The 13,078-nt window shown below is 43.5% G+C and overlaps 1 protein-coding gene across 3 annotated transcripts in view; it reads right to left on the bottom strand.

Moving 5' to 3' along the window:
* The window catches only part of LOC138802511 (uncharacterized), a 72,812-nt gene that overhangs the window by 48,623 nt on the left and 11,111 nt on the right, over positions 1-13,078 (bottom strand). Inside the window, exon 1 of one of the 3 annotated variants that reach the window (XM_069985918.1) lies at positions 12,209-12,248. The exons of the other annotated variants lie outside the window; for them this stretch is intronic. The gene's annotated coding sequence lies outside the window, so the exon portion shown is untranslated. Of the gene's footprint in view, positions 1-12,208; positions 12,249-13,078 lie in introns of those variants that run through there. 3 annotated transcript variants of the gene reach the window in all.

Genomic DNA, 13,078 nt, shown 5'->3' with positions numbered 1-13,078 from the left:
TGGGTACAGTATTTTTTTGTAGGTATAATGAGTATTTCAGAAACTGCTGATCTACTGGGATTTTCACGCACAACCATCTCTAGGGTTTACAGAGAATGGTCCGAAAAAGAAAAAACATCCAGTGAGCAGCAGTTCTGTGGGCGGAAATGCCTTGTTGATGCCAGAGGTCAGAGGAGAATGGGCAGACTGGTTCGAGCTGATAGAAAGGCAACAGTGACTGAAATAGCCAACCGTTACAACCAAGGTAGGCAGAAGAGCATCTCTGAACGCACAGTACGTCCAACTTTGAGGCAGATGGGCTACAGCAGCAGAAGACCACACCGGGTGCCACTCCTTTCAGCTAAGAACAGGAAACTGAGGCTACAATTTGCACAAGCTCATCAAAATTGGACAGTAGAAGATTGGAAAAACGTTGCCTGGTCTGATGAGTCTCGATTTCTGCTGCGACATTCGGATGGTAGGGTCAGAATTTGGCCTCAACAACATGAAAGCATGGATCCATCCTGCCTTGTATCAACGGTTCAGGCTGGTGGTGGTGGTGTCATGGTGTGGGGAATATTTTCTTGGCCCTCTTTGGGCCCCTTGGTACCAATTGAGCATCGTTGCAACGCCACAGCCTACCTGAGTATTGTTGCTGACCATGTCCATCCCTTTATGACCACAATGTACCCAACATCTGACGGCTACTTTCAGCAGGATAATGCGCCATGTCATAAAGCTAGAATCATCTCAGACTGGTTTCTTGAACATGACACTGAGTTCACTGTACTCAAATGGCCTCCACAGTCACCAGATCTCAATCCAATAGAGCATCTTTGGGATGTGGTGGAACGGGAGATTGGCATCATGGATGTGCAGCCGACAAATCTGCGGCAACTGTGTGATGCCATCATGTCAATATGGACCAAAATCTCTGAGGAAGCTTCCAGCACCTTGTTGTATCTATGCCACGAAGAATTGAGGCAGTTCTGAAGGCAAAAGGGGGTCCAACCCGTTACTAGCATGGTGTACCTAATAAAGTGGCCGGTGAGTGTATATATTATAATATATATATATATATATATATATATATATATATATATATATATATATATATATTACACACACACACACACACACACAACCATACACCATTAAGCCCAGATTGGTGGGGTCTGTAGTAATGAACCTCTGGAAGTTTCAACAACCTGCACACAGGCACACAGGATCTCAGACAGTAACATTATGTTCTAGGACACCTCTCTTATCTTACACTTCTAAGGCCCTTCTCCCCCCCCCCCCCATTACATAGTTTGGTGGGGTGTCAGCTCTATGAAGAGTCCTGGTTGTTCCAAACCTCTTCCATTTATGGAGGTCATTGAGCTCTCCACACAATCCTGCCTCTGAGCTCTACAGGTAGTTCTTTCCTCCTCACGGCTTGGTCTTTGCTCTGATATACATTGTAAGCTGTGACACCTTATATAGACAGGAGCTATCAAATTCATATAACTGGACCTACATTACACTTGGACTGTAGTATTAATTACATATACCTCATTACCCAAGTGTGTAATGTAGTGAGAGCAACTCATGCCCTATTACAGAAGCAGCATGGCACAATTACTGACATTACTGGGACCAGTGAATGACTACAGCGGTTACGTGCCGATACAGCATGTCATCACCGCTGCCTTGTTTATCTCCTGGACAGCCCTTACAATCCCTCTACTACCCAAGACCAACAGGGATGTTAGCATTAAAATTTTTATAAACTTAGATCACCAAAAAGGTTATTAACCACTTTAGTGCCATAGACCACAAGGAATGTTGTCACTGACATATTCAGTAGCATAAACCACTAGTGTGGTTAGTGTTAACCACTTGGGATGCTTGCCAGGACCACCCATGATCAGCTGTTATATGCTGACTAAATGTGGCACTGGAAAACCCTGTGAATGCTTCTTTTTAAACACTCTTCTGGATTTAGTGTATCTACCTGAAATATTCACATGAAATTGTACATATTATTGTAGACTTCATACGGAAGCAACAGACTATAGATTATATCTCTCTTAGGCTGGGTTCACACTGCGTTTTTGCAATCCGTTTTTTTTCATCTGTTTTTTTTTTTAAAAAGGATGAAAAACGGATTGCAAAAACGGATGCATTTGTGTGCATCAGTTTTGATCCGTTTTTCCATTGACTTCCAATTTTAAAAAAACTGATCAAAACGGATCCTTTTTTTTTTTTTTGGACGGACACACAAACGTTGCTGACACAATTTTTTTTTTCCGTTAAAAAAACCGGATCCGTTAAACGTATGCTAAAAACGCAGTGTGAACCCAGCCTTACCCATCCTGACATTTCTCCCGAAAACAATAACTCACAGCAGTGAGGATTTATTCATCTGAGCCAAAAAACTTGAGTGATTTGCCCAAAGCAACCGACTGCAGCGGAGGTATCATTCTACAAGTGGTTGATATAGGACTTCAGCACTGTAACAGCTATGGGCAAATCTCCGCAGTTTTGGTTTCTGACAGACTGATAAATCTAGGTCTCAACGTCACTATACATAATAAATATGAGACACTTTGTATGCATTTGAGGGCGGGTAAGAAGAATGGGACCCCATACACTGCTTACTTTTATAAATAATATAAATCTTGAGCAAAAGTAAAATAACTATACACCCGTAAAAAATAAAAATAACAAAACTGAACTACTGATAACTATAAATCCATACACCACATGCTTGGAGGAGGAAGGACAAGCAGAGCCAATCAGAAAGAAAGAGGCACAATGCTCCATACTTCCGCATCTACGTGACTGGTAGGGTCTCATAACCCAGGTCGTCGTTGATCAAAAATCCAAACTTTCCGCTGTGACATATGAAAAGTATTATTATTTTCTTTTAATCATAGCTACCCTTTATAACATAATAACCATTGTTGGCTCCAGAGTGAGGTTCATTAACCTGGCTTAAGTGTCTACTAATTACACGGTATAAATATTAAGGAGGGATAATTCCTTAATTATTTCAACAAATTTCCTTGGTTACATTTTAGTTAATGGGGGTTGCAATTAAAGGATTTGAAGACCAGATTGCCAATTACGGCAGCTCTTGTACCTGTGTGTCACTTCCATTAAGGAGGGTGTGGTCTCATAAATTATAATTATAACCTTTGCATCATTTGGATGAGCACACATGTATACACCGCACACAAGCAGGTAATAACTAAATCCTTGTAGCACCAGGGGATATGCCCCCATGAAATAGGATTTGTGTTACGCTTATGGTCTGGCTTCCTTTTTTGTACCACAGGTTTACATTTGGTGTTTACAAAGATAGGCTATTTTCACACAACGTCAAAAATATTAAAAAAGGCGGCCGATTTTCATATTTAAAATAACGTCCGTTTTTGCCGAGATTTAACTGACTGCAATGCAATGGCATTGAAATCAATGGGAAGACGGACGTCCAATGCACACAACGTATTGAATAACGGACGTTTTTGCAGCGGGTGGAGAAATAATTAACACGATCATTATTTTCGGGCGTTTTTTGCAAACAGCGGACGTTTTTTAATTTGTAGTTCACACACAGTTTTCCTTTTGTTACCGTTCTGTCTCCGTTTTTACTATTAAATTCAATAGACTTTTCAATGAAGCCACATCCAAAGTCCAATTAGTAACCCCAAGCTAGAATAATGTACAAATACCCGTTAGTGCACTAAGGGGAGGGCGGGCTGCTAAATAACGTCCGTTAGTTTAGACTCAAAATGGCGGACGTCATTTTAAACGGAGATGAAAAGACGTTGTGTGAACATAGCCATATAGTGATACTTTCTTGCCCACTTGCACTATAGCACTTTTTTCTCTTATATTTATGAATTATTGTTTGCATACCTTTGGTGATTGAATATTCATATAAAGTAGACAACAAGCATTGCTTCAATCATGTGGAGCATTACTAATATTGTTTGATTCCCTGGTGAAGTAGGGGAGTAGATTGTCCCCCTACTTAAGTTCTCACATACCTAAGTGGTTTTTTTAATTGATTTTATTGCTGTTTGTTGTGGTGTCTTGTTGTATGTCCCAATAAAAATTGTATACTGTTTGTATATAGTGGTGTGCGCTTTTCTTCTTCTTTGATACATACTTTTGGCTTGTTTGTCACCTTCACCAGACAGCGGCGACACTGCAGATATAACCAGGAAGCATTAACCTGTCACTGACTTCCTGTGCAGCCATTTCCGCCACATAAAGATGAAAGGAAGATGTGCTGCTCAGCAGGAATTCAACACATTTAAGACTGCAGAGAAGGAATTGGGAATTTTTGCCAGACTGAGCCATTGAGGCAAAAAAAATGTGGCGCTATACAACTTTCTTTAACCTCTTGCAGCCCTCTTCACACCACATTGATCTCTAAACAGTGCTTGAGTATGGCCCAGAGGACGATAATAAAGGTAATTTACAATCTTTATAACTCTCTGGAACCAGATGAATTGAAAACATTTTTTGTCTTTGTAATAGCCCTTCAATGTGATGTAAACAGAGCTTCACCAGACTTACTCACTCACTTACTATTTATATATAAAAAAAAAAATCATGCAGCCGGAAGGTTTTGGGCCCTTAAAGGAGAAGTCCGGCCAAATTTTTTTTTTTTATATGTTATTACTTATGGAAAGTTATACAATTTTCTAATGTACATTAATTATGGGAAATGCTCACATACTGATCACATTTCCCTTAATTTAGTGTATAAGGAAGTGTTAGAATTCTCTCAAAAAAAGTGACGTCACAACGAATGGTGTAAATCCTATGGAGTGTCCAGCAGGGGGCGCTCTATATATATATCTATATATATAGAAGTCTATGAGTACCATTGACTTCTATATATAGTGCGCCCCTGCTGGACACTCCATTGGAATTACAATGGATGTGTGTATGTAATGTAATGTTATGTTCTGTACTTTGCGATTGAATACATTTATGGAATACTTTGGGGAGCAAGTGTCCTTGCTCCCCAAAGTATCCCATAAATGTATTCAATAAATACATTTGCAGGGCACCGAGCAGGGAGGGAGAGAAGTGCCATCTACCTCCACCCTCCCTGCTCGGTGCTGGGCACATATACAAAGTACTACTATACAAGTAGTACCTTACCTTAGACGTTCCCTTTAGGCATCTCTAGAACCTGCTCACTTTTAGGGCGGGTTCACACTACGGAATTCTCGCGGACAATGTCCGCGGAATTCCGTCAGCTGTCCGCCCGCACGGGCACGCGCTTTTCCGCCGGCTCCATAGACACCATTCTATGGGCCGGTGTATTCCGCGATCCGCTAAAAGAAGTGACATGACACTTCTTTCAGCGTAAAGCGGAATACGCCGGCCCATAGAATGGTGTCTATGGGGCCGGCGGAAAGGCGCCCAGATGTGCGGGCAGACAGCTGACTGAATTCCGCAGACATTGTCCGCGAGAATTCCGTAATGTGAACCCGCCCTTAGGGTGGGTTCACATTGAGGAATTCTCGCGGATAAACTCCGCGACATTCCGCCGGCTGTACGCGTGACTTTCCGCCGGCTCCATAGACACCATTCTATGGGGCGGCTGATTCCGCCGAAAGAACTGACATGTCAATTCTTTCGGCGGAATGCAGAATCAGCCGGCCCATAGAATGGTGTCTATGGAGCAGGCGGAAAGGCGTGCGTCCGTGAGCGCGTACAGCTGGCGGAATTCCGCTGAGTTTATCTGCGAGAATTCCTCACTGTGAACACACCCGAAATGCTCAGACCACTTACGCTAACGCAGAAGCAGTGCAGGGGATCAGGCTGAACATTAAAGTTAAGGAAATGGAGGAGCGGGAGCTGTCCACATCCCGCTCCTCCTTTCCTTCTAATAGACTACAGGCACTTTAGGCCCGCAGCATATGAGACATTGGGACCCTAGAGGCACAATGATATGATGTCATCACACTTGCCGTCCCTGTGGGTTACAGGCTGGAGGCCAGAAGTAATGGATAGACCCGCTCCATGCTCGCATGAGGTGAGGGTACAGCAGGGGGCAATATTACTATATGGAGGGCACAGCAGTGGACATTATTACTATATGGAGGGCACAGCAAAGGGCATTATTAAATATATAGGGACACAACAGGGGACATTACTACTATATGGAGGCACAGAAGGGGATTTATTACTATATTGAGGCACAGCAGGGGCTTTATTATTGGGGTACGCAGCAGGGGACATTATTACTATACGGATGGGCACAGCAGGGGAAATTATTACTATATGGATGGGCACAGCAGGGGACATTATTACTATATGGAGGCACAGAAGGGGATTTATTACTATATTGAGGCACAGCAGGGGCTTTATTACTATATTGGGGTACACAGCAGGGGACATTATTACTATACGGATGGGCACAGCAGGGGAAATTATTACTATATGGATGGGCACAGCAGGGGACATTATTACTATATGGATGGGCACAGCAGGGGAAATTATTACTATATGGACGGCACAGCAGAAGGCATTATTACTATATGGATGGGCACAGCAGGGGACATTCATACTATATGGATGGGCACAGCAAGGGGCATTATTACTATATGGATGGGCACAGCAGGGGACATTATTACTATATGGAGGCACAGAAGGGGATTTATTACTATATTGAGGCACAGCAGGGGCTTTATTACTATATTGGGGTACACAGCAGGGGACATTATTACTATACGGATGGGCACAGCAGGGGAAATTATTACTATATGGATGGGCACAGCAGGGGACATTATTACTATATGGATGGGCACAGCAGGGGAAATTATTACTATATGGACGGCACAGCAGAAGGCATTATTACTATATGGATGGGCACAGCAGGGGACATTCATACTATATGGATGGGCACAGCAAGGGGCATTATTACTATATGGATGCACAGCAGGAGACATTATTAATATATGGATGGGCACAGCAGGGGACATTATTACTATATGGATGGGCACAGCAGGGAGCATTATTACTATATGGACGGGCACAGCAGGTGACATTATTAATATATGGGACACAGCAGGGGACATTATTACTTTATGGAAGGCACAGCAAGGGGCATTATTACTATATGGAGGGCACAGCAGGGGAAATTATTACTATATGGATGGGCACAGCAGGGGACATTATTACTATATGAATGGGCACAGCAGGGGAAATTATTACTATATGGACGGCACAGCAGAAGGCATTATTACTATATGGATGGGCACAGCAGGGGACATTCATACTATATGGATGGGCACAGCAAGGGGCATTATTACTATATGGATGCACAGCAGGAGACATTATTAATATATGGATGGGCACAGCAGGGGACATTATTACTATATGGATGGGCACAGCAGGGAGCATTATTACTATATGGACGGGCACAGCAGGTGACATTATTAATATATGGGACACAGCAGGGGACATTATTACTTTATGGAAGGCACAGCAAGGGGCATTATTACTATATGGAGGGCACAGCAGGGGGCATTATTACTATATTGGACACAGCAGGGGGCATTACTACTATATAAGGGCACAGCAGGAGACATTATTACTATATGGGACACAGCAAGAGACATTATCTACGGGGCACAGCAGGGGGCATTATTACTATATAGAAGGCACAGCAGGGGGCATTAATACTATATGGAGGGCACAGCAGGGGGCATTATTTTTTTTAATAAGTCAATTTGATTAAGATTTTTCACGAAAAATATATGAGTACAACAACAAGGAGGTCCAATCCCCGTAAAAAAGAAAAAACCTGAACAAACAAACAATATGAAAACCGTATTGGCAATGTCCAATATACTGTATGGAAAGTACAACAGAAGGGAGGGGAAACATTTCACAAAAAAACAATTTTATCAAAAGGAGAGTCTCTGTGTCTTCTGTTATAACATGGGAATATCCACATAAGGGGGTCAACCAACAATAAAGGTCACCATTTGTAGCATCCCTTACATAATCATACTCCGGTAACCACAGAGAGAGCAGCCCTGTCCCTTGTAAGTCATAAAGGCGCCAGGCCTGGAGTGTCCAGCCAACGAGCCCAAATTTTTTCATTGCCTCCCGCTTCTCATAGGCATATTTTTCATAAGCTATAAGCCAGTTAATTTTAGTGATCAGAGTAGAGAGCGTCAGGGGGTTCTGATTAAGCCACGATTGTGCTATTAGTTTCCTGGCCATATATAATATTCGGGCAACAGCAAGTTTTTCAGGATTAGTCAAGTCTATGTCCTCCACATAACCTAGAACACAGACTAAGGGGGATTGCTCTTATTGAATGAAAAACTTTCTGGATAGTGGAGGCAATATCCTGCCAGTACCTTGTCAATTTGGGACAGCACCAGAACATATGCAGAACCCCCCCCCCCCCCAATCTCTCTGGCACCTGGGACATAGGGCATCGGGACTGAGTCCCACTTTAAATAAGAACTCAGGGGTTCTGTATACTCGGTGTAGTAAAAACAGTGCTGCTCCCCTACAGATAGCTGGGGTGTCATACCCAGGATTTCCTTCCACAGGTCATCCTTGAGAGGCATTATTACTATATGGAGGGCACAGCACGGGGCATTATTACTATATGGAGGGCACAGCAGGAGGCATTATTTCTATATGGAGGGCACAGCAGAAGGCATTATTACTATATGGATGGGCACAGCAGGGGACATTCATACTATATGGATGGGCACAGCAAGGGGCATTATTACTATATGGATGCACAGCAGGAGACATTATTAATATATGGATGGGCACAGCAGGGGACATTATTACTATATGGATGGGCACAGCAGGGAGCATTATTACTATATGGACGGGCACAGCAGGTGACATTATTAATATATGGGACACAGCAGGGGACATTATTACTTTATGGAAGGCACAGCAAGGGGCATTATTACTATATGGAGGGCACAGCAGGGGGCATTATTACTATATTGGACACAGCAGGGGGCATTACTACTATATAAGGGCACAGCAGGAGACATTATTACTATATGGGACACAGCAGGGGACATTATTACTATATGAAAGGCACAGCAGGGGGCATTATTACTATATGGGACACAGCAAGAGACATTATCTACGGGGCACAGCAGGGGGCATTATTACTATATAGAAGGCACAGCAGGGGGCATTAATACTATATGGAGGGCACAGCAGGGGGCATTATTTTTTTTAATAAGTCAATTTGATTAAGATTTTTCACGAAAAATATATGAGTACAACAACAAGGAGGTCCAATCCCCGTAAAAAAGAAAAAACCTGAACAAACAAACAATATGAAAACCGTATTGGCAATGTCCAATATACTGTATGGAAAGTACAACAGAAGGGAGGGGAAACATTTCACAAAAAAACAATTTTATCAAAAGGAGAGTCTCTGTGTCTTCTGTTATAACATGGGAATATCCACATAAGGGGGTCAACCAACAATAAAGGTCACCATTTGTAGCATCCCTTACATAATCATACTCCGGTAACCACAGAGAGAGCAGCCCTGTCCCTTGTAAGTCATAAAGGCGCCAGGCCTGGAGTGTCCAGCCAACGAGCCCAAATTTTTTCATTGCCTCCCGCTTCTCATAGGCATATTTTTCATAAGCTATAAGCCAGTTAATTTTAGTGATCAGAGTAGAGAGCGTCAGGGGGTTCTGATTAAGCCACGATTGTGCTATTAGTTTCCTGGCCATATATAATATTCGGGCAACAGCAAGTTTTTCAGGATTAGTCAAGTCTATGTCCTCCACATAACCTAGAACACAGACTAAGGGGGATTGCTCTTATTGAATGAAAAACTTTCTGGATAGTGGAGGCAATATCCTGCCAGTACCTTGTCAATTTGGGACAGCACCAGAACATATGCAGAACCCCCCCCCCCCCAATCTCTCTGGCACCTGGGACATAGGGCATCGGGACTGAGTCCCACTTTAAATAAGAACTCAGGGGTTCTGTATACTCGGTGTAGTAAAAACAGTGCTGCTCCCCTACAGATAGCTGGGGTGTCATACCCAGGATTTCCTTCCACAGGTCATCCTTGAGAGGCATTATTACTATATGGAGGGCACAGCACGGGGCATTATTACTATATGGAGGGCACAGCAGGAGGCATTATTTCTATATGGAGGGCACAGCACAGGGCATTATTACTATATGGGGGACCCAGGTGCAACCAACTTACTTACTCACTTTACTGCACATGACTACAAACAGTGGAATTACTACTGTAAAGGTGGGAAAAAGAGAAGCCAATGTCCGGAAAAGTGTGGAGCCTAAAGATGTTTGCCAGCAGGTTCTGAAGAGAGAGAGCTGAAAGAAATAGTCATGGTGGTCTGGGCCAGATGGAGAGGAAAAGGCGAAGTGAACATCTCAAACCAAATAAGACGTCACCTGTGACTGAATGAAGTTTTTTTTGTATTATTTTTTTTTAGAACATTATTTGGTAGGGGTGCCCTGAGCTGGAAAAGGTTTGGGAAACACTGCCATACCATACTGTATGTTAACCAGTGAAAAATCACCTTTTTACAGAGGAAGACAGGAGCAGAAACCATGGAAATAGAGACTCTAATAACCATGGAAATAGAGACTCTAGTAAGAACTGAAGTTACTTGCTCCCGTTATGAGTTAGCAGGTTGTTTCCTGTACGTATCAGCAATGGGAAGGATAGATGATGACACTAGTGTTATGAATACTGTCAGCATGCGGGATATGCTCCCTTAAATCCCCACCCACACAGTGTCATATTTTTATCTATTGAATCGGTTGCTATGCTGCTGCCCGGGCAACAAGTAAGTGCTTGGTAGCTGAAGATGTACACAGTAAGACTTTGGCTCGCCTTGTAAATGTTACAATGTAAAATACCACGATAAATGATTCATGAATGTGTACACATACCAGTGATGTCGCAGAGACTCCTGGACAATACTGGAGCAGGGTGCTTAAAACTATTTCAATTGCACTGTGAATGAAGAGACCTTTTTAGGACCTAAAATGCTCAGAAAATAAACTACTTCCATAAAACTTTGACAGCGGAGATAATATGCAAGAGTTCCTTTAATGGAGACCACATCAGGACAATAATAGCACAAGCAATTTTGCATAATGAGGCACGATCCGGCCATCATAATGATGGATAATCTAAGTGTTGGTTACAGGAATTCTTTAAGGGAATCTGTCAGCTCCAGTTCATGTTACAAACCATGTTCCCCAGACTTTAAAAAAAAAAAAATCTATAGCCAAGTGTCAAAGAGGCGATCCTGAGCCCCTCACACCCTCTCCCTGTCTCTGACTGAAGGTACCACATGTCTTATTGTCATACCTATTAAGCAGTGTCTGCAGATTTTGAAAGTTAAGGGTACGTTCACACCTACCGGATCCGCAGCGGGTTTAACGCTGCGGATCCAGTACTGTGAATTTGAATGGGTCCCATACACGCAGCGGATCCTCTGCGTGTATGGGATCTGGCCCCTTTAACCTCCGCACCGCCGGACGAAAGCCTGCCCGCACGTGGCCCTGAGCATACATTACCAGCTCAGTGCTGCGGCCGTGTGAAGCTCCCGGCTCCCCTCACTCCTCTTAAGCCAATCAGTGCATGGCAGCCCTGATTGGGTGAAGAGGAGCGAGGGGAGCCGGGAGCCTGAATCAAGCCGCGGCGCTGAGCTGGTAATGTATGCTGGAGGCGGCCGGAGCTGCGGGCGGGCAGGCTTTCGTCCGGCGGCGCGGCGGGTTAAAGGGGCAGGGTCCCATACACACAGTGGATCCACTGTGTGTATGGGACCCATTCAAATTCACAGTACTGGATCCGCAGCGGATTTCGCTGCTCACTCGCAGCGTCAAATCCGCTGCAGATCCGGTAGGTGTGAATGTACCCTAATGGTGCGTTCACACCTACAGGATCTGCAGCTGATTTTCTGCAGCAGATTTCATTTAAATAACTGAACACAGCATCAAATCTGCTGCAGATCCTGTAGGTGTGAACGCACCATAAAGGAGTAAAAAGGTTGTCTATGTGGCATTTCTAATGGCTATTCAGCAGCTTTGCCACTTTACCTAATTTGAAAATTACAGATAATCCACAGGATATCTTATAAACGTCTGAAAAGTGGAGTCTATGAAGTCTTAAAGCAGCACTTCGGGCCAATGACCCTGCTGATATCACTGAGCCGCTCTTTACCTTAGGGCTGCACTGCTGTTAGTCATATTTCTCTCGCTTCCGGTATTGTCCCGCATTTTGATGATTTGGGTAATGCTAATCCATGGGTTTGGCGCATTCTGGGCGTTCCCCGTCTGCCCGGAGCACCCACTCGGCCCACTATGCATATTCATATATGCATAGTTAGGCCGCTTTTTACTAGCTGCTTCCTGCACATGTGCGGTAACAAGCAGCCTAACTATGCATATATGAATATGCATAAGGGACGGGCTAGCCGGGCCAAGCGGGTTCTTTGGACACAAGGGGAACGCCCAGAATGCTGTAAACCCGTGAATTAGCATAAGACAAATTATCAAAATGCGGCACACTACCAGAACCGAGAGAAAAATGAACAACAGCAGTGCAGTCCTAAGGTAAAGAGCGGCTCAGTGACATCAGCAGGTTCATTGGCCCAAAGTGCTGCTTTAAAGGGGTTGTTCACTCAAAAGATTTTTCTTTCCAATCAACTGGTGTCAGAAAATGCCAGAGATTTGTAATTTAATTATATTAAAAAAAATCTAAAGTCTTCAAGTACTTATCAGCTGCTGTATGTCCTGCAGGAAGTGGTGTATTCTTTCTAGTCTGACACAGTGCTCTTTGCTGCCTCCTCTGTCCATGTCAGGAACTGTCCAGAGCAGTAGCTAATACCCATGTAAAACCTCTCCTGCTCTCCAGACTGGAAAAAAATAAATCACTTCCTGCAAGGCATACAGCAGCTGGACGACTTGAGATTTTTAATAGTAAATTACAAATCTGTGCCACTTTGTGGCACCAGCTGATTTGAAAGAAATTTTCTTTTGCTGAGCTACCCCAATACAATAAAAGCATGGGTCCAAACTACTTAGAAAAGAG

The sequence above is a fragment of the Dendropsophus ebraccatus genome, chromosome 10, assembly GCF_027789765.1.
Source record: "Dendropsophus ebraccatus isolate aDenEbr1 chromosome 10, aDenEbr1.pat, whole genome shotgun sequence".
Taxonomy (NCBI): Eukaryota; Metazoa; Chordata; class Amphibia; order Anura; family Hylidae; genus Dendropsophus; species Dendropsophus ebraccatus.
The sequence above is the reverse complement of the archived record's forward strand: the minus strand, read 5'-3'. Positions and strand labels throughout refer to the sequence as shown.